The sequence below is a fragment of the Gobio gobio genome, assembly GCF_949357685.1.
Source record: "Gobio gobio genome assembly, chromosome: 13".
In the NCBI taxonomy this organism is placed as follows: Eukaryota; Metazoa; Chordata; class Actinopteri; order Cypriniformes; family Gobionidae; genus Gobio; species Gobio gobio.
In genome coordinates this window covers 42,991,149-43,014,142 of record NC_137106.1, presented here as the reverse complement: position 1 = coordinate 43,014,142, position 22,994 = coordinate 42,991,149, and the positions used below count along the sequence as shown (strand labels likewise).

Sequence of the window (22,994 nt, the reverse complement as noted above, 5' to 3'; positions counted from 1 at the left end):
GAGCAGAGGTGAGGATCTTTGCTGCAGTTTTTTAAGAAACAAGATAATCCAGTGGATAACAAAACACATAAGCATTAAACACAGAACATCCATACACATATAATAACCAACAATGTGTGCACAACTGAGAGGGGTATAAATATAGAGGGTAATAATGAGCTGAATAAGATGCATGTGATGAACTAATGCATAACTGTTGAAACAAACATAAACTCAGGGAGGGAGACGTACATAAATAGAAGAGCCAAACCACGTCAAAATAAGAGTCTTAGAATGTACATCAACATAATGTACTCCTGTGACAGTTGCAATCTATCTTAAGTTAATAAGGAAGTTAAATATTTGTTTTATATATTAGTTTGCAGGCACCAGATAATGCTTTTTGTAAGGTTTGTGTGTTTGTTTTAATCCAGTTTTGTTTTAAAATGTCTAAAAAGGATACTTCACCCAAAAATAATCCGTTTTTTACTCACGCTCAAATGGAAGGTCAAGTGCATACATGGTGAAGTGAGTAAGACTGTATCTCTTCATCATGGCACCTGTTAGGGGGTGGGATATATTAGGCAGCAAGTGAACATTTTGGGCAAGCGTAAGGATTTGAGCGAGTTTGACAAGGGCCATATTGTGATGGCTAGACGTCTGGGTCAAAACAGTCAGGGTGCCCATGACCCCTGTCCACCGCTGAAAGCGCCAACAGTGGGCACGTGAGCATCAGAACTGGACAATGGAGCAATGAAAGAAGGTGGCCTGATTCCCCAGCTCTCAATCCAATCAAGCATCTGTGAGATGTGCTGAACAAACAAGTCCGATCCATAGAGGCCCCACCTCGCAACTTACAGGACTTAAAGGATCTGCTGCTAACAACTTGGTGCCAGATACAGCATCACAACTTCAGGGGTCTAGTGGAGTCCATGCCTCGACGGGCCAGGGCTGTTTAGGCAGGAAAAAGGGGACCAATACAATACTAGGTCATAATGTTATGCCTGATCGGTGTATGTAGTCTGATAGCAAGTAGTGCAATACTCAAAAGAAGTGAACCGATGCTGCTCATAAAATCCTTATTAAAAGACAGAACTTCCCAACAAAGAATACATTTGCCATATGAATAGTACTTGAATATAAATACATTAATATAATAATTAATAATTTATTATATTGATATATATTAATATAAATAATATGAATACTTCTCCCTCACATTATTTTTTAATTTTTTCACACATTTTTATATCAAGCTTTAAATTAATGGTTAGCTTTGATTAGGTCTGAAAGGAAGATGCCATTTAACATGCTAATTAAATTTGAGCAATATTATGAAATGTATTTACATAATTTATTATTTAATATATATATCTATATGGAAAGTGGTTTGAGGTTTCCTAAGAGCCACCAGTGAGGAGCCAGATAAAACCTGAGCTCTATTTATCATGTCAATTTACATGCATGTACTGTTTAGTACAGCGATCCTCAGATTCTCTTTCACACTCTTGTACACAAAGCCCAGTATTCAAAACAAGATGAACACAGTATAACTAAAAAACTTGAATTGTCATGATAACTCTGTTTCTGTGGTTCTTTGAGGGTACCGAAATAACTATATTTGTGTGAAGAAAGTGCAGACTTGAGTGCAGGGTATCAGTGTTGATACAGTAACGTCTTTCAATTGCAAGCTTGCTGCACTTTCTTGAAGTTAACTGTAGCTCGGACATAGGCCCTTCGTTTCAGCATGAGTTGTGATCTAATAAACAATGTACACATGCATGATGAGCATCTGACCCAGAATAAATAGTGCTATCTAAAGAAATTGTGGATGGAAAACTAGGATTTCTTGCCAATTAATTGGATGAAAGATCTGTCTGCAGTCTGAACTCTTGACGGGTTGATAAGAGGTCGTTTAGTATTGCCTACCTATGTGACTGTCCTCACTTCCACTGTTTTTTGCTGAAACAATTGACAAAATGGCAACTTTATTCTGTTTTTTACTTATTGGCAGAGATTACACCCAAATGGCTCAATGCATTTTTTTTTTTTATCTGAAACTTATGTAGCCGACAGTGCATAAATGACAAGGAATTTCTTCATAAACCACTCTGTGGTGATAAACTGAAGCTTGCGAGTGAATCAACAGTGAGATATGGGAACAAACATAATTTAAGATTCATGTGCAATAACCAAACAAGGATTTTGAAATATACACCACTGGTAACCTCAGAACCTGCTCTCGAACAGCACAGCCCACAAACCTACAGTTTTAAACAAAGAGTCAGTTCAATATTAGAGTCAGTAGCTACCTGTCACCAAACAGCCTTTAAATCCCCTTAACAATGTAACCCAGCAACCAAACACGCGCTACTCTGGTAAACATCGTGAACTCCACGCCTCCTGAAATGTGATTGGATCTCTTCTGTACAGAATCTGGTTAGGTTTGCGAAAGCTTCAATCTGATTGGCAGGCAGTGCTGTCCTTTAAATTTAGGGGCGTGACGATCTGTTCACGCAGCGTTAGAGAGAGTTGAGGAGCTGGAGTTTGCGTACTCAATCTTTACAGAGGAGAACTGGATTAAAACTTTTGAGTCGTTGCTCTCAAAAATAGCACATAGAAGCGGCTATGCCCAAAACTCATCATCTTGTCGCTGGGTTTTATATATGGTAAGTAAAAGTTATCTGTGTTTTTGTTTGCAGTATGTAATGAAATCTAATTTCTTAGTGGTTATTGTTTTTCATGTGGCTTTATCTCGAGAGGGTATTTTTGAGAAGCACGAGAAACTACAGCTCGATTTTTTTCCCTTTTCTTTCCTTTAATCAAAAATGAAACTTAAAATAATAGAATATTTACTTACATGGTTGCATGTTTATATGAAGTGCTAAATGTTTTCTATATATATATATATATATATATATATATATATATATATATATATATATATATATATATATATATATATATATATATATATATATATATATATATATATAAATTGTTTTCTTCTATAATTTGCATAGTTTAACATAAATTAACACAGAAACAATTATTCTACTTTTCGAAGTGTTCAATAGCTCAGTGAATTGTTTTTGTCAGCTTGCAACCAACGAAATAAAACACATTTTATAGAAATTATAGAAAGAAGTTTTGTTCTATTCAAAATTAAACTCTCCAATATTCACCAACAATATAATCTAAAAAACAAAAAAAAAAGATTTTGCATTTGCTGAGCAAAATGTCACTTCAAGAGAATGGAAATATAGCTGTCAAAGGTGATTGAATATATTATGTCTAACACTGCATGAAAAAAGGTGTATCCGGACCAGGATACTCCTGTATACACTGCTGAAATTCGGAAGAATCCAGGAGTATACTGGCCGGATAGGTCAAATTCCATGGATCCGTATATGTCCGTATTCATCCGAAATGGTACCAAATCGGATGTATGTTGTGGCCGTATACTCCCATGCTACAGCCATTTGTTGCCATGGCAAATAATCCCATCAAGTTTTTCCCAGGAGACATTTTCACACCTCTAAACAGCTTTGCCTTCCATCCCCTATTGGTCCTTCATCTCAAACTGGATTGGTTGTTTTTTTTTAAACCACTCCCAAAACCCAGACTGCTATTGGAGGACAGGGCGCATTGAAAACCCAGTCAAGTGACTTTATTGGTTACTTCTAAGGCTAAGGGTGGGCTAGGTTTTGTAGCATAGGGACTTGATTGGTTATAGGCCAGCTATGCAGATTTTGCTCATTAATATATAATATATATATATATATATAAAAATTAATCCCCTCTCCCTCCCAAAAGAAAAATACACACAAAACAATTTGAGAAAGTCTGAAATATTTATTAAAAAGGTATAAAAAACAACAACATTCTTAACAGCATTATAAATGAACATTAAAACAATGGTGAAACAAAAACAAGTGAACTAAATGTATTTAAAAGGGATGAAAATGTAAAGGAACAAATGTAAAAATATAAACAGTCCAAAGAACATAAATATACGTTAAAATGAATTGGTAAAGAAACAAAAAGGGAAAAAAAATGAACAAAATGCATTTAAAAGATAGAGATGTAAAGGAATAAAATACACAGTGAACATAAAAAGGAAAAGAATAAATGTACAACAATATAAAATGAGAACAATAAATTTATAAGACAAAAAAAGTGTATATAAAATATATTAAAATACATATAAATATTCCAAGTAAACAATATAACCAAATAAAAAGAACAAAGAGCATTATAAACATACATTAAAATTAATGGGGGAAAAGATAAGTGAACAAAATGTTTCTAAAGGAAGGCGACGTAAGAGGAACAACAATACAAAACGTGGAGATCAAAAGCAACATGGACATCTAAAAAGGAACAAACATACAAAGTATACAATATAAAACGAGACAAAGAAATCTATAAATTAAAAAGTGTATATAAAATATATGTAAATACTCTATATATGGGAACCAATAAAAGTATAAGTATATAAACATAGGAATAAAGAAAATATAAAATGGAACAATTGAATATTAAAATTATAATTATAAAAGAATTGTGACCAACTCTAACACAATGTTGTTTGAGTTTTGAACATTTTTTCAAACTGGCATGATGGGCTGGTGATGTGACACGTAGTGTGGGTCAGTCTAGTCTGGTTTGTAGTAGCTAGCCTAACCATCCACACTGGCCTTCCATCAACAACAGCATCATCTTCATCTTCATCAGGTCTATAGTTGCGGTCTTCCACAGGTTCTGTGTTGGTTTGTGCAACCCTGGACCTGGTCTCCAGCAACTGCAAAACATGACAGTGAATGAACCACTAAAACTCAGAGAGGAGTATAGTAACATTCTGGAGGGAAAAAGCTTAACCGGTTTCTTAACTTACCCGTCTCTTTCTCTGACGGTTCTGTGTGATGTTCTTCATAGTGTTTCTTTTCTGGGCCTTTTCAGACTGAGCCAAAGAATACTTCCTCAGCAAAGTCTCACAAAATAAAATACATCTTGCGACCTGCCAAATAATACATTAATAATATATAGTTAATGCCAATAAAAGTAAGTAAAACAATTCAATTAAAATGTATTTGTATAGCGCTTTTCACAATACATATTCAGGGTTTTTCCTGGGTCAAAAATGGTCTTCGGTGGTGGCTGACAGACATGGTCATCCATACACACACATACGCACGGTAAAAAAAAATACCCTACCCACTTGATCTGCAAGCGCAATACTGACAATAAATTTGAAATAAATTCAAAAAAAGTTTGTAACTTTTGCTTATTTTGATACCTTGATGTTTGTTTTTGTTCCTCATTTTTACACTATTTACTGATAATTGTTTTGGTATATAATCATATCAATATTAAAAAAATAGTATTAAAAAAATGAACAAATAGCCTAATTTTCTGCCATATACAATTTTCTGCCATATACAATCAGCTAGCTAACAACAAATTTGTTCTGGGTTCACCTCACTCCAGTCTAAACTAAATTATTTTAGGCTATTTTATTTTACTACACATTGTCCACATAAATAAGCTGAAAGACTGTTGATAATTAAAAATAATTCTTACTATCCACTCTTGCTAAAGTGGGTAAGCACACTTGTGTTCTCATTTCAGGTGTTGTTCTGAGTAAATTATTAAACTAATTCGTTAGTTCAGTGTTGGACAGATCAGTTCTAACCAGTCGTTAAAATGATTCGGTTCAAAGGAGTCATTAGGTTGCGAATCGGACATTAGCAGACGCGTTGTGTGTGAATCCCGTCTGTTAGAACATCGCGAAAGATTTGTCAACACACAGAAAACACTTCATAACCGGATAGGATTTGTTTCCTGTTTATTGAAAGTATGCTTTATGTCAGCTGGTCAGAGAATCAGTCAATGTTTTTTGAGCGCATTTCACACCCAGCGGTAATTAAAGGAAGACATCGTCTGATAGCGCCACGTGCAACATGGATTCGGCCTTCCGACCTTTTGATTTTGATTAACGTAAAATGTGAAACATTAGAAAGCTAAGAATGCTTATTTTGAAGACAGAGAGAGTGCGAGCGAGGGATGAGCTCACTGGTCATTCTCTCTGTCACTCAGTTAACTCAAGCGCAGCAGTCATCTGTTCTACATCACTCATAAATCACAATAACTGATCAAATAAGGCTTTGGCGGGACAAAAATTTGTTTTGGCGGCCGGCAAAAAATTTCAATGTAGAAAAAACCCTGATATTGTTTCAAAGCAACTTCACAGAAAACGCATGCGTCTACATTACAGAAAAAAACAGAGAATATTAAAATAATGACAACATTTTTAAGATTACCTTTTACACATTCAGGGTCAACATCTGTAAAAGTTCTTCAGGATCATGGATCCAAAACTTCTGGATCATGAGGGGGGAAGAAACATGCACACACACAAATGAATATTAATTTGTTTGATAAAACATTAATATTAATTATCAACTTACGGACATGGACTTGCAAAACATACTCACCAGGCCCATACAAAAACTTTACAGTAGATCCAAAATCCTGGTTTGCCTATAATTCTTCAGAGTCCAAGTATGGTGGTTTCCTGTCCTCTCTGCTGAACAACAGTACATGATCTCAGATTACTCATTCCAAAACTCTGTTACATTTTATGACAAGCTTGATCTTAAAACTAGCTGACAGTAGGGATGGGCATTATGACCATATAATTAAATATACATGAGAAATTTTATTTTACAATAACGATATCACAATATATATATATTTTGATGGATATTTTATTAAAATGCTACAGAATAATACTGCTTTAAAAGTCTTCACTGTATGATATTCAATTAATTAATATCACTTGATTCTAAAAGAAGCAGAAGGTCTTCTCTATTCTTTTGTTTTATTAAAATTATGACAAAGCTGCAGCCCCTTTAAGAACGGATGCACAGAATGACACGCATCCGGGTTTCCCCACGTTAACTTGAACTGTTTGACTTTACTTAAGACATAACTGACTGTTTAAATCAAGTAAATACCTCACATGACAAGGTTTCTGAGATAATTGTGTGCATTTTACAGAAAGATAATTGATTTCGGGATCGCCTGCTGTCTGAGAGAGGCTTATTTTAACACATGCATGTCCCGTTCATTATTCTACATTCATGCATGTTTCCTTGTCAAAATGTCAAAAAGTTTTAGTACAGTCAGTGCTGCGTTATATACGCTATATTCCCATTCCGCAATATAAAACGGTAATGTTAACGTTTACAGCAAAATCACTAACAATAGTCAGTATCATCAGATCGCCATAACACCCAGCCCTATCTTAACAATATTACAACAAAACACAGAAACAGAATATGTAAGTTAATCACGATTAGCATATGACTTTAATGCACTAACGTTATATCTTGATGAGCAGTAGAAACAATATAAAGGGGTTTACGTTACCTTCTGCCGTCTGCTGTCCGCCATTGAAACCTTAGTCTGTTCGTATTCATGTTTTTTCGTTCTCAGTCGACATCCCACAGTCAAAATTCGTCCAAAATAAGATTTTAACAGGTTTAAAATGATCCATGCAATGCCATTAATGGACAGAAGAAGCCGTCCTGTTGAAGATTAGACGCCGCGATCGCGTCGCGTCCCCGCGAGCCACGAGCAACGACAACGGGTGTATAATTCAAACGGAAGGCGCGCACTGTCATTGGCCAGATTTCTGGATGACGTTCAGATTGACCAATCACGCTCAAAAGAACACGGAAAGACAGCAAATAGCCTTGCAAATATAGAAAAAAACTTGTTTTAAACAACAGTTAGAAAATGTGTATATTTATTTTTATTTGCTGTTATATTTAATTAATTGGTCAAATGGTGTTTTGTGGTGTGGGCAGAGGCTTGAAAGTTTCAACCTGGAGAGCAGTGCAGATTTGTACTCTTTAAAAACAATTATTGTTTGATATTTAGTTTGCTATATATTTTGTTATATTTGTATCCAGAATTGAATGTAAAACCAGTTTGAATGTAAAAATACACCTTCACTGTAAAACAGAAAATTAAAGTAAAATATCTTAATTTAAATAAGGAAAAATCTGTAAACTAATAGTGTTTTCTCTAAAACGTTTAATGTAAATTTCTGTGAAGTTTTTTAACTTTATTTGACTTAAGATATTTGACTTATTTTACGGTTTTTGTTTTGCAGCTGTAGCTGCTGTTTTTTTAAAGGTTTTTATTCTTACAGTGTAAATATAAAACTAATAAGATTTACTTTAAAAAGACAAAGAATAATGTTAAATTGTTAGTATGGACATAAACATAAACCTTTTATATAATGAGCTAAATATTGTATTACAGTTGTTAATTTACAGATATTGTTTGTAATTTTGCATGAATTTGTTATTTATGAAAACAGAAAAATAATACAGTGATGTTCCTGTATAAAAAAATGAGAATTACTGTAATTTGTCATTAATGATATAATCCTTAAAATAACAGTCAAGTTGTTTATTTAGATATTGTTTGTAATTTTACATTGTTTTAAACATAATTCAAAATTACAAGAAAATACTGTAAAAAACTGACGTTTTTTTCTGTAAAATTAGGATTATTTTATTGGTTGCCTTATTTTTATTGGTAACCTTATTGGTTGCACCTACATCTATTGTGAGTGGTGGATTTCAAACCTCAAAATGCCCCTCTTTTGCAGCGTGTTATAGTTAAGAATCTTGGAGTGACACTTTTTGTTAATAGTTGCAGAGCTGAAAGATCTGCTTGTGTTTCTGTGTTTCTTGAGCAAGTGAATCCCTGCTCTTTTTTATTCCATATTTTTATTTTGAGCATATCAGTTTTTGGTGTTTTTAAAACAAACTTTTTCATTTTCCACATTTCATCTCCTTTTTATTTAATTCTATTATTGCCTACAATTTGTAAAACTTTGCAAAAATTGTTTGGGGATAGTCTAAAATGTTTGGTTAATTATCCTTTGTTAATTCCATTACATTTCTTTGTTTATTTCATTACATATTCAGATTTTTTTGTGAACGTATTTGTTCAGACAGGGTTTTTATTTTGTACTGTTTTTATAAAAAATATTTGATTTAGAGACTCTTTTCATGCAGTGGTTTTAAGGCCCTGACACACCATTCTGATGGTTTGGCCCAGACCCAGGCAACGTGAACCAACCCCACAGTCGGCTTTAGTCATTGCTAGTTCAGTTTAGTGTTTCAGGGCCTTAAGAATTCTTTTTTCTGTGTAAAAAGCTTGTTTGCTGTAGCCTACAGTAGACCAGAGATAATTCTCAATCCTGAAGTGCTCCCCTGCCCCCCCTCCCTCTGAGAACAGCCAGCACAAGTGTCAGTCATTAACATATGAAAGGTCTTCTTCACACCTAACAGTCTTCAGTCCTAGCACACCCAGCAGTGTTTCAGCTGTATATGTCCGTGAAATTTCACGGATTCCTGTATACGTCCGCATACGTGAGGTTTCCGGGTTTTTCTGGAAATATACTGTTCCGTGTTACTCTGATCCGCTTTTTCCCACATACATCCGGTAAACATCAAATTACACAGGAGTATACCATGCCCGGATAGTGCCGGATTTCAGTGTTTTCATGCAGTGTAATATTTTATGATAGGTTGGTAGTTGAAAATGGTTAAAACCAGTCAGTAACCATTATTTTCGTCTTCATTGCTCTTTGGAAGAAAATACTGTATTATTCCTGTTTAAGGAAATAATGATAGTTATATTATGTCTTATGCCTATTATAAAGTGATTAACTGATAAAAAGGTTAGCTCTAAATTATGTAGTGTGACCTACTTCTGTTCTGAAGCAAATGATAAGTGAACTGTAATATTCAAATTGCATTTTCTATTTGGCTTTCCATATAAGTGATATATCTGGATGGCAGATGTGTGTTGGTCATGTTCTCTTTAGGTTACATATCTAGGTTGTAATGCATATATATACCTTATGTGTTAGTTTAACTAGTCTGTCTTGTTTTACCACGTGAGAAATTGGACTTTTTTATTGCACGAAAGGTGGACAGTCAGTCGTATATATCTAGATGTAGATGTAGTGGAAGGGTGTGGTGATGATTTTGAGGATGTAAAATAATAGTTTACAACTCCAATAGAGTGTGAGGGTTTACAGTGGTCTAATATGTGATTTAGGGCCTTACTGAGGCTCAACTAAATTGAAGAAAGATCTCCTTTTTCCTTGTGTCGTTACAGTTGACTCGTGTGATATTTGGACTATGCAATACCTATTTAAGTTGTGGGGTTTATAGAAGTTCAATGTTGCATGTCTTGAGCTGCCGTTTTAAAACACTAGTTCAATTCACTGACCTAAGGAACATTTCAGCCTATTTTTACAACTCGCCCTCAAAGTTCCTGGCCCTAATTCTGTGAAGCAAACCGCTCTTTGGAAAACCGTATATCATGTCCACCCTTTACACATTTTCCCCATATAAGGTGGTGTGTGCTGTAAAATGTCTATTGTACAGTGGGTGTGTGTAGATTCTGCGCGACAGTCATAATGAATTCCTTTTCAAATGCTTTTAATGTTTACTAGCTGTAAGTCACTTCATGTAAAATGTTATTTCTCCAGTTTGTTAAAATGAGAAGTTGTTTGTTATTCTGTGAAAACTTTTATGTTTTGAGTCATTAGTGGGTAATCTTGGTCAATTTGATGATGTCTTCTGGAGATTATATTTGGTTCAGAAGTATTTGCACAAGAGCAGTCTCTGTGCACGTGGCCATGTGTTTAGAGCTGGCTATAAAAAGCAGGTGAGGTAAGACGGGTGTTGAATGCGTCCCGGAGGCAGTGAGCCACTGTCTAGGGTTGAGTCAACGGTTTTTCTCCTAACCAATCTTTCCAGGCTGTCCAAGGACAGACTGCCAAATCACAGTCATGTTTGTCTAACAATAAACCTTTTTTTTTTTTTTTTTGCTGCTGCTTTTGACTGTCCACTGACATCATCTCAAAGAAAATTATGCTTGTTGAGTTACAAATCCCTATATGAATTCAAACTGTTTGTGATTCACCAGAGAGACTAACCTAGCTGAACATATGGCCTGTTCATGTTCTGGGCAACATAGTAAAGGGTGATTAAATGAAAGCTTTAGGAATATTAATACGGCTATTCAAACTAATTTTCTTTCATATTACATTTCATGGGTTGTCAGCATGATTTATAAAAACAATTTCTGTCGGTGTGGTGTGAATTAGCCTTTAAATGAGGAGTTAGAGAGTACTAATGTCACTGGACACCAGTTGGTATTGTGAGGTGTGCAAAAGTAGCTGTTAAAGGGATAGTTCACCAAAAAAAGTTGTTCCAAACCTGCATAGCCCTCTATCTCCTGCAGAACAGAAAAGATCTTTTGAAGAATGTTGATAATCAAACAGTTTTGGTGCCCAATGACTTCCATTGTATGAACAAGAAAACAATAAAACATTTATCACAATATCTTCTTTTGTGTTCCACAGAAGTAACAAAGTAATACAGGTTGGAAACAACATAATGGTAAGCAGACAAATTTTGGGTGAACTATCCCTTTAATGTTAAACAATAAGGCAAGGAACTCAAATGGAAGTAGTTACGGGTGTCACGGTACCAAAATTTCAGTAGTCGGTACCAATACAAGTAAACTTTTGCGGTTCTCTGTACCAATTTTGGTACCATAGCAAAAACTGTTAAATTAGGTACTTCAAAAAAATGTTGTCCCTTTTTGTCTCGTCTATTGGTTAACACTGTCAGTCACTGCAGTTTCAGATTCAATCACACATGTGTATTCAGATTGTGAATGCGTAATAAACTGATGCAAGAAAAGAGCCCTCCCTTTTGAATCAATAAGGCTGCCAATCTCTAAAATGCAAGCTTACTGAATTCTGAATTCTCATGAAACTCCCGTTATAATAAAAAAAACAGTTGTAATTGTACAATGTACAATATTTTGCATCGTTTACACTTTGTTGGTTATAATGAAAGAATTTGTGTGTGGCTCGTGTTGAACAAAAAAAACATGGGAAAAAACGCTGCATATACTATCAAATAGATATTTTTAATATAATTTGTTTTTTTGTCTGTCTATTGAAAGTCTAGGCAATTAAAAATTTCTTCTGAAGAGATCACTTTATAAGATAAAGCTTTTACGCTTTTTCTCATATATAAACATTGATAAATTATCATTATAATTATCTCACAAATATTTGCTAACTAATTGTGTTGCAATAGCTTACATACAGCACAAGGAAGCTTGATTTCAGATTGAATTTAAAAAGACGAGTAAACAGTAATAAAATAAGAACAAATAAACAAATTACAAACAATAGCACAAATAAATACAATAGAATAAAGATACAAATTAAATTGACTGTTTTATTTTTTCAGGTTTCATTAAATAAAAAAAATTAAAAAAAGGTAATCAAATTTAAAATAACATTGGACAATCTTCATTGTAAAAAAATGTATGCAGATTAATCCATTAAAGTTACACAAGTTAATCAGTTAAGAGCAGTAAGTGATCGTTTGTCTTATTGTAGTTTGAATAAAAAATAACTGCTGTCCCTTTAAGAGCCAACGCATGCATGGATCCCAAACACTGTTCCTGCATTCTTCCTGAACTGGTTACGACTGTGTTTACGTCACCAAGATGGGCATTGACACATTTTTTGAGTGTATTTGACCATTAATAAGATGGAAAAAGGAGCTAATTTTTGCACTTGTATGTCAGAGGTGGCTTTATTACAATAGGCCTATGTGTGTGCGCATCAGATGCGAGAGCGAAATCTGCTGGAATTAGTAAAATTAACGTTATGTGCAATTTCGCGCAAAATTCAGACCGGTCACACCAATACTAACATGAAGAAAAATCCAGCAGAACACGCGTTCGCCGGGTTCAGAGGGTTAACCGGACTGAATGAGAGGAGGCGGGTGCATGTCAACTTGCTGTTGGTCGGAGAGGAGAGCGCAGCTGGTATCGATACTGTAGAAAATTAGTATTGTATTGTTTCAGATATTTCAGTATCGATACATATCGAAATATTGATATTTTTGACAACACTACCTCTGATAGGCCATGCGTTCACAGTGTTAGAATGTTATGGCTAGATGCTTATTAACAGACAGCCAATCGTGTGCCTCATATTCACGTGCTTTGAACAGTAAAATAATCAATAATATGAATTAAGGTAAGGCCTTTTGTGTATTGGATGCATTGCTTTTTTATTTTATTTTTAGATGAAAGCTTTCTTAAATTAATTTGTTTGCTTGGTAACTATGTTAAAATTGTGTGTGTGTGCATATGTGCGTGTGTGTGTGTGTGTGTGTGTGTGTGTGTGTGTGTGTGTGTGTGTGTGTGTGTGTGTGTGTGTGTGTGTGTGTGCGTGCGTGCGTGCGTGCGTGCGTGCGTGCGTGCGTGCGTGCGTGCGTGCGTGCGTGCGTGCGTGCGTGCGTGCGTGCGTGCGTGCGTGCGTGCGTGTGTGTGTGGGCATGTTTTTGTGAAATATCAGGACACAAATGTGTATAATGACATGGGTATGACATAGGTATTACAAAAAGAGGGTGAAATATGAGGACGTTCCCCATGTCCTCACTTTTCAAAATGCTTATAAATCATACAGAACAAGTTTTTTTTCACAGAAAGTGAACTGCACAGTCTCCTGTGAGGGCTAGGTTTAGGGGCAGGGGCAGTGTAAGGGGATAGAAAATACGGTTTGTACGGTATAAAAACCATTACGCCTATGGAATGTCCTCACATTTCACAAAAACAAACGTGTGTGTGTGTGTGTGTGTGTGTGTGTGTGTGTGTGTGTGTGTGTGTGTGTGTGTGTGTGTGTGTGTGTGTGTGTGTGTGTGTGTGTGTGTGTGTGTGTGTGTGTGTGTGTGTGTGTGTGTGTGTGTGTGTGTGTGTGTGTGTGTGTGTGTGTGTGTGTGTGTGTGTGTGTGTGTGTGTGTGTGTGTGTGTGAAGGAGGCAGGGAACAAGAAAGTGATTGATCTGTCCAATGTGCATCCAGCTGACATTTGGTCCTGCAGCCGTTCTTTCAACACTAATCATAAGAGTAAACACAGCTGGGACAGGAAGCTCTGAAATAAAGTGCTGCATTTCTAGGACAGCCTCTATTGTTCTCACTGATGGATATGTGGAGTAAAGCCACAAGCCAGAGGTTCATCCCTTTAAGTCCTTTTTCTTGTCTTGTGTCTAAATCAAACTATATTGACTGACTATATTGCCTTGACTGACTGCGGGCTTGAGAAACCCTTCAAAACAGCTCACTTGAATGGAGCAAAAGTTCTGATAGCTTCGTCAGGACTGAAAGTTTTGGTAGGGGAGCCTATATGCATTTCACCATTCACGAGAAGAGAATCTTGTTCACATTCAGGTATTTAATTTATCATGTGCAAATTAGAGCTTGTTTCCATCTGTGGTCAGTCAAAGCGCATTACTGTTTCCACCTGGTATTAACACACACCTCAAATGGCCATTTGTGTTCAGATTTCATTGTGACTGTCCCCTCTTATTTTGTTACATTCTACTTCAGTTTCACAGGAACACCGAGTACAGTGTACGAATTCTATTGAATGAATGAACCCATGTTTCCCATGCTGTGCCAAGAGACTCACAGCAAAGTGGAGTACAGACAATCTGATGTGATGCAATCTGACTGCGGCCATTAAACCTACTCAACTTCTGTTATGTTTGAAAATAACCGAGGCAGTCGGTGGATCAAGCTCTTGTGGACTTGGTGGTGACCACTGAGCTTCAGAAGAACTGTAATGTCAAATAGTTAAATAAAATAGTAGTTCCAGTAGTTTTTGGTATGGTACTGAAATTGGTACAGAGAAGAACCATGGCATTTTACTGCTATTGAGTAAAATGATTACTGATTTTTTTTGTATATTTGACAACACTAGTGAGGATTTAATCTAATTGTGATTGTGAAGGCATGATTGTGGCTATTCCTGGGAGGCCGACATTCATTTGTCATTTGAGAAGCTTTCTCCTAATCCTTGTCAGCTCAGCCTCTATGGCCTTAAGACGTGCCAGGAGAACAAGGGCTTAGATGCACAGGTTATACAGAGAGATGGCAAACCATAGAGTGTTTAGTAGAATTTGCCCCTCCACCGGCTGCTTAAGTAGTGGTGATTGTAATTCCTCTCATCCGGGACTGGGTTTGAGTGTGTGATTTGCCCTAAGGGATTAGATTCTGTGGGTCATCACTATCCCACCATGCCTCAGACTCAACAAGCCTTTTGTGGCACTCTCCAGATGGGCCATTTTTGACAAAAATGTGAGGGGGTTGTGGTGTTTCACTGCATACACTGCCACCATTTGTTTCTGTCATATATCTGTGCACTTGTTTCACCCCTTGTGAATATTACTCATTGGTTTCATTAGAGCTTGCTAGCAAAGGATTGGAACAAATAGATCTGCCTTCTCTATGGACTCAAGGATTGTTACTCAGTTCATTCCAGTCCACCACCATGTCCTTTAATTAGAACCGTGTTGTGCCAAACACACCCTGTAAAGTAATGAATAATCCGCCTGTTGTCGGACTGGAAGCAGTTAAAGAAGGCATCCAGTTAACCTTCTTCACAAACTCTGTTCTTCACATTTTGGGGTAACCTCCATATGGCTCCTGACAGGAAAATGAGTCATTTTCAGAATGAAAGATTTATTTGTCCTGTTAAAAAGTCGTGGAACCCTGTGGTCTAATGGCACATGGAGACTTGTGGCTCTTTGGAAACTTTGGGCTCAGTTGTTATTATTTTGGTTTAAAACTGATTCACTGGTTCCTAATGATGTCGTTAATTATAGCCATGAACTGGTTTGTCCCATTTGATCGTGCACTGTTTATCCTTGGCTAAATGCAAGTTGTTTAATCATATAATTTATTCTGTTCAAAATCTGCTAGATTTGACTGCATTTTATTTTTGTCATAGTGGCTGTGTGAGTAGGTGTGGTCTTGGATCTGACTAATGATGCAGCATTTGTGTTTCACTGGCATTTTTGATTGTTCCCAATTAAGGGTTTCCATCCCCCTTTGCTAATGAGCAGGGTCTTTTTCGGCTTTTCACCACAAGATTTGCTACTTCATTCACACGTAGGCGTTTTCACACCTGGCTCATTTGGAGCATTTGTTTCAGAACCTGCTATGCTATCTCCCTTATGCCGAGTTCAGACTGCACGATTTTCAAACTCGTCAGATCACTACCCTTTGTACACTGCATGACTATCTGGGGTAGCATTCAGTTGCTGCTATGTTCACTTTTTCACGGTTTGCAGTGTGTGTGTGTTCACTACTCACTGTTCCTAATATGTGTGCACTAACTCCCACCATGGGTTACCATAATTGGCCCTATCGTGACTTTTTCCTCTTTTTCCATCTCCAAACCTATTCTGTTCACAGCTGATCGGAGGATATTGCATGCCCTTTATTGCAATTTGATGATTTTTGTAAAATCACGTATGTTTTTGCTTTTCAAACTCTGAGAGGTTTCAGTTTAATATGTTGCAGGCTAATTTATTGATAAAAAATAATTGATTATAAATGATAATGATAATAATAAATAATATAATAATATTGGGCTTGTTTTTGAAGCTGCGGTTGCTTATTTGTCTCGCAAGAGTTGGCAACACTGGTCAGAACAAATTTCACACAGCAGGATTTTGAATCGCCGACAGGTCCAGATATTTAACCTGCCGAATATCTTGCGTGCGATTGCGACTCTTCTGCGATTCTTTCAGATCGCGTCTTTGATAATTCACACTCGGCGATTGTCACTCGTGGTAACGAGCACCAATTTGCCTATGATTTCTAGCATTTGTTAGTGATTTCGCAAAACCTGTTGGCGAGTGAAAATCGGGCCTAAAATTGTGCCGTGTGAACACAGCATTAGTTGGGTTCGTTAATATGACCATGGCAATCGTGCTCAGATCCACACCAAACTAATCAGTCAGAGATCACCTGAATGAGGCTGTCTCAGCCCGAAAATGAACTCTGGAGCATTTTGGTTGTGGTGAGAAAGCAATCCGATCCAATGGAGCAACAAATCAATAATTCATAATCATAATTCATAATGGGAAAAATTCATTACGTAAAAAGTGTCTGTTTCTGTAGGTGAGCACATTTGTAATGGCAGTGAAAAACCTGTGCTTCTTAATCTTAAAATGTTGTCTAAATGCTTTTCTTCCCTTTATTCTCATTCTAACTAACTAAACCAAGAAGAAAATGCTGAATTATTCAAGGTTGACTTTTCCGGTCAAGGCAGCTACAAGCGTGAACAAATGGTACGTGGAGCAAATTCTTTCTTGTCTTCTCTGTGAAAGAACAGCTTGACCTGTGCTAACCTCTCAGCGCTCAGGCATCTGTTTGTCTGCTCAGTTCCTGTGCAGCACAGCATCACTACTGCTTTGTCTCAGATGTCCTGTCCTGCAGGAGGAAGATAAATGGCCATGAGAGATTAAGGCACTCCATAGCTCTTTTCCTAAACCAACAGTAGACATCGTAGGTGTATCTATAAAAGTTTTAAATTTAAAACTGTATCTGTTTCACCTAGTATTATTTGTGTGTTATTTATTTTGTATGCTAGCGTATGTACTGTACTATTACACTGTTAGCGTAGCAACATGTGCTAGCGCCATGTGCTGTCTTTGTGTAAAGATATTTGTGTCACGCTGTCTGCGAATGACACCTTATGAGGTTCCTTCCAGTGAGGCAAGGTTTTGGAACATGGCATATGTGTATATATCGCACAAATTAGTTTTTCTGAATGCCTAATCTGCACAATTAATCGTTACAATAGTGTGATCTCTCATTCAAACACCCATGCAATCTTATTCCTAAAGAATAAAAAAGTGATACACATTTTATCTAGAAACGTGCAGCTCTATGAAGTACTATGTATTCTTTAAATATCTGTTATATTGTTCTGTGTATGTTCCCAATTTGTCATATTCACAACAAGCTCTCCGTCTCTCTGGTGAGAAACCTGTCCCAGCTCCTGCAGTCTGGCTCTGATCCACAGTCATTTATAGCTCACTGACGTCCAGAGCAGTCTGGACGTGTTTGCATTCGAAATCGGTCTCATTTTACTGCATGGTTTTTGAGGCTGATACCCTAGGGATCAATACATCACACTCCCCTTGTAACACACAGTATACTATCAAGTTTAACATCAAGTATGAAACATTCTGTTAAAATCACCACTCGTGTACAACCTGGCAACAGTTAGCTCTATATAGTCGTGCCTCTAAGATGTTTCCAAGTATGAATAAGTATTTTGCTCATACTTTTTCTATATTTTGTAATATTTTGTATAATGTGCTTGTGCTTGTTGTTGGAGATTGTGCAGTGTTGGGGGCATACATGTCCCACCCACAAATTACGCCTATGCTTTCAGGTAAAATAACGGACGGACTAAATATTCAGGTCATTTAAATCTTTTCTTTGATCCTATTGAAAAAATAATTCATAGAACACACCTTGTAAAACTACCACGTCTCAGTCACGAACGTGCCCAGTCAGAGTCACTGTCAACATAACACAATCATAGTGAGATGTTATAATAATTTTGTATTCCAAGTGTTCTGGGGGTATGTGATAAAAATAAATATATATTACAAATGGAAATCCTGACATTGGCCATTGGTCTTCTGTGCACAACTGTTTGTTGCATGAGACCCTATTTTGCCAAGGAAACGCACAAATTGTAAGAAATTAAGATTAGGCCTAATAAAAACACGAAATACTACTCCTAGAAATCCCATAAAAATATCTGGCATGTACTTTCTTCACCGAGTGTTTTTTTAACAAACCCCACCCTGGTAAAGGAACGATTCACACTCTTAATTTAGAGGCAGGGTAAGCATTGCTTTTTTCCCGGGATCATAAAACCCTGCTCCGGAGCAGGCGTAGCACTTTGAGATGTTAATCCTGCTTTGCAATACCAAACTTGCACAGTGTGAAATGATGCTGTGTTAGAACGTTATGGCAAGATGCTTAGCAACCAACAACCAATCACGTTCCTCATGTTCACATGCTTTGGACCGTTACAGAAACATGCATTGTATAAACAGTAGTTTCAACATTTGAATAAATGTCAAATGGTGACAGAAAATGTGACAATTACAGTGAAGAAGAGACCATTTAATTCTTACATTTATAGTCCAAAAAGTCCATTCAGGATAAACTTGACTTGATGTATTGCATGTGGCATTCCCAGGGTTTAGGAATGTATAGTGTGAAACGTCATTTTATGAATACCCGGGCCAGGATTAATTGTTAGCCCGGGGAAATTATCAGCCATGTGAAATGTGAAGCAAGATAACCCAGGATTCCATTTACCCAGGGTTTACTATTTCAAGTGTGAAAAGCCCTGAATGATCTCTGTCATAAAGAGACCATTGGGTACCTCATGTATTAACACCGATCCAATACAAGTTAATACATCTACAGTCTGTTGGCTTAGGTTTCATTACTCACATAGTCAAATCTGTTCTCATTAGACTTCGAATTAATGCATGAACCTATCAAACATGCTTAGAGACCTAACTGCTGTATATTAAGCTTTAAATGATCACCACTTGTGTTTACACCACATGCAAACAGTTATTCAAGAAATGTGTTTAATCTTAGAAAAACATTTATCTAGTGGAAACACATTGTCTCTTAACATCAGTCCTTGATGCAGCTCATTTGAGGATTCCTTAGGCACATTGAGGTGTGCGTGGCGCGCGTGTGTGTGTGTGTTTGGATAAGGAAAATCTTGAGGAGAGGTGTTAGCAGTCTTCTGTCTTCTGCTATCTTACACTGCAACATGTAATTGATCAAGATAAATCAAGAAAAAAAACACTGCTCCAAGATTTTCAAAATAATCAAAGATAAGCCACTATAAACATCTGAAGGCCGTTTTAGGACCTGGCTTTTACTAAACTACATTTGTTTGTAGGAATGTTCATCCTTTGAGGAAAATCTTTTGCCGTCCAAGATTCACATGTCTGGATCTAAGTGGCTCATTCAAAATGTAACATGACACTTGATTTAAAATTTTTTATTAGCCTTGCTTCTAGCGTAATGTTATGGCTGTTGTACTTAACTGAATTACAGATTTAGCCTTTGGGGAGAGGTTTTAAAGATACATGAAATACAGAGCTGAAAGAAGAAAGTCTATTTACAAATAGATCCAGCAGTCTGTCCAGCATGCAGTTGTCTTGCAGTGTTAGTATAACACCTAACTTTTTGGGCTCTGGGTTATGAGGTCACATTACTGGCTGTCCTCTTGATGTTTGTTTATGTACATGTGGACCCAGTAATTTGCGCCAAACTTAACGCTTCCAGTTTCCCTTTTATTCCAGTTATTCTCAGATTTCAGTTTATTAAAAGTCATTGTCGCCACTGCAAAATCTGAATTCTGTAAGAAACACTGAGGTAACATTGATATTAAAGTAGATGTAAGCAGTTTCTATTCTAGTTTCCATGCATCACTCCTTTCCTCCATTGTTCGGAAAAACAGGTAGTTCCACTCCAAATCATTGTTTGAGCTACATTGTTGAACATGTCGAAATGCTCAAACTAAATTTTTTCAAAGGTTTTGAAAAAGTGAATCAGAGTCACACTCTTCTACCAACAAATTGCTTACAGTTGTGTCTGCACATTAAGCTGGATTAAGTATTGTAAAACACCCCAAAAAATGACACACAGAATCTTGTGTAAAAAGGACAATTTGACAACTTGGTAAAAAGCCTGATCTTTCAGACTCTAGGGTGTCTGTGCTCTCAAAGAAAGACAATGAATCACTCAGTTGGAATGCTGGAAAATGCAGTCCAGTATCAGAGCCTGGTTTTGTTCATTGAGAATGAACAAACTCATTCAATGCCAGAACAATTACCGGAACTTTTCAGAATATTTTCCAGAATCTCTGAATGAAAAGGGCTACACATTCATTCAAGAAATGACAGCTGGTTTCTAAAACCTATAAACACCATAAGCCCTAAAGCCATCTGTACTAGTCCTGTACTTGAGACAGTGTCAATTAAGAATGAAAAGTGATCTGTGAGAAATTCAAAGAGTTCTGCTTTGTGTCTGACCTCTCCTGATGGAGAAGTAAACCAGTGTCCTCTTGTCAATATTTCTGATAGTTGACTAAAAGCAGTATCCCACTTGCCAACTTGACAGACCACCGGCTATGTGCTTATGTACAGTGTTTTGTCCATTACCTTCAATAGCGGTCAAGATTAGGGTTGGGTACAACTATTACGTTTTTTTAACCACATAATGTTTATTTTAAGTTTCAGACATTTAAAGGTGAAGTGTGTAGTATTTATGAGGATCTATTGACAGAAATGCAAAATAATATACATAACTATGTTTTCAGTGGAGTGTAATGTATCATTATGTTTTTATTACCTTAGAATGGGCCATTTCTATCTACATACACCGCGGGTCGCCTTACAGTGAAGTCACCATTTTGCGCCGTCATGTTTCTACAGTAGCCCTAAACGGACAAACTGCTCAACAGAGCACTAGTCACTCTCTCCTACGACAACATTTTTTTCCTGTGTCAGCCACCATAGCTTCTCTATGTGCTTCGAAAGGGAGGGGTGAGCGGTGGGCGGTTGCAATTCACAACCTCACCACTACATGCCTCAAATTCACACACTGCACCTTTAAATGCACTTAGCAAAAAATGTATATATCGTTTGTTAAATACATACTGATGTCTATGGAAGCGGTAATAACAATCCAATAACAATTTGACTACATGTCTTATTCATATCAGAGACACATGTTCTTACTTTTCATGTATTTTGTGAGACGTGGATGAAGTTACGTGATGTAAATCTGACAGATCTGATTCTCTGAATTGCGGTGCAAACGAACATGGTGACGCATTATAGATCAACTAATAAATATTTGTTATATTTGAAAGTATTTGTTATATTTGAAAATATTTGAAAATATGAATATCAGTTCATGACATAGTTAACCAGTTTTTGAATATTTTGAATAGAAAAGGAAAAAAGATACATCTGTCCTACAGCACTATTGTGGCTGCGGTGTGTCACTCGAGAAGCATGGCGCGTCGCCATGGAAATAATAAGGCAACGCGCTCTAAAATATTTTGCCAGAGAAGGCAATATGGTCATATTTCTGCAAAATAATTGCTGAAATTTCAAACTGGTTTGTAGCATACCAAGAATACAGACTACTTTGTTGTTATTAGTACTGTGACTGTTATTTAGTGTTAAAGGGGTGGTAAACCACGATTTCATTATTCTAACTTTAGCTAGCGTGTAATGTTGCTGCTTGAGCATAAACAACATCTGCAAAGTTACAACCTTCAAAGTTTAAAGCAAAGGGAGATATTTGCTTTTAAAGAAATCAGTTTCTAAGAACTACAGCAAACGGCCAGTAGGCGACTACAGACATTCCTCCAGGGTTGGTGACATCAACAGGCTCAATATTTACATAAACCCCTCCTCCGAGAAGATTAAATAAGGGGGGGGGGGGGTGAGGCCATTTTGTATCGCGGCGCTGTTGTGGTATAGTAAGGCTGGAGTGTTGTTGCCGCGATGCTGAGGAAACGCTGTTATTTTCATCCGGATTGCAGGTCTGGGGTACTTGCTCTGTTCAGCCTTCCTTGGGACGGGGATGCGTTGCAGAGCGTTTAACATACAGCATGTTATATGCACGTGTGTTTGAGTCAGCGGGGAATCAGGCGCGCGCAGGGCTCCTGCAGCACATCTAACAGAGGAAAACATCCACCGTCTTCGCGATTTCAATGCCAGATTTGCACAACGTCAGCTGCGTGAAAAAAACACTGCCAGTGCGTGGATGCACGACGCGCGCGCTGCACATTTCACGGAGGACAACTTCCACAAACTTCGCGAGTTCAATACAGGATATGCACAACGGCTTGTCCTGAAAGCTGGATTTACAAACAGAAGCTGTTTACGGGCCACAACCTGTAAGTCTGATTTATATTTCATCGATGTGTTTTCCTGTAATAGGTTGTAGCAAGGAAGTAAACAGATG

The 22,994-nt window shown here is 36.9% G+C and overlaps 1 protein-coding gene across 3 annotated transcripts in view; it reads left to right on the top strand.

Annotated features, from left to right (window-relative positions):
- The window catches only part of tiam2a (TIAM Rac1 associated GEF 2a), a 152,733-nt gene that overhangs the window by 25,164 nt on the left and 104,575 nt on the right, over positions 1 to 22,994 (top strand). For 2 of the 3 annotated variants that reach the window (XM_079833378.1, XM_079833375.1), the window contains exon 1: positions 2,522 to 2,648. The exons of the other annotated variant lie outside the window; for it this stretch is intronic. The gene's annotated coding sequence lies outside the window, so the exon portion shown is untranslated. Of the gene's footprint in view, positions 1 to 2,521; positions 2,649 to 22,994 lie in introns of those variants that run through there. 3 annotated transcript variants of the gene reach the window in all.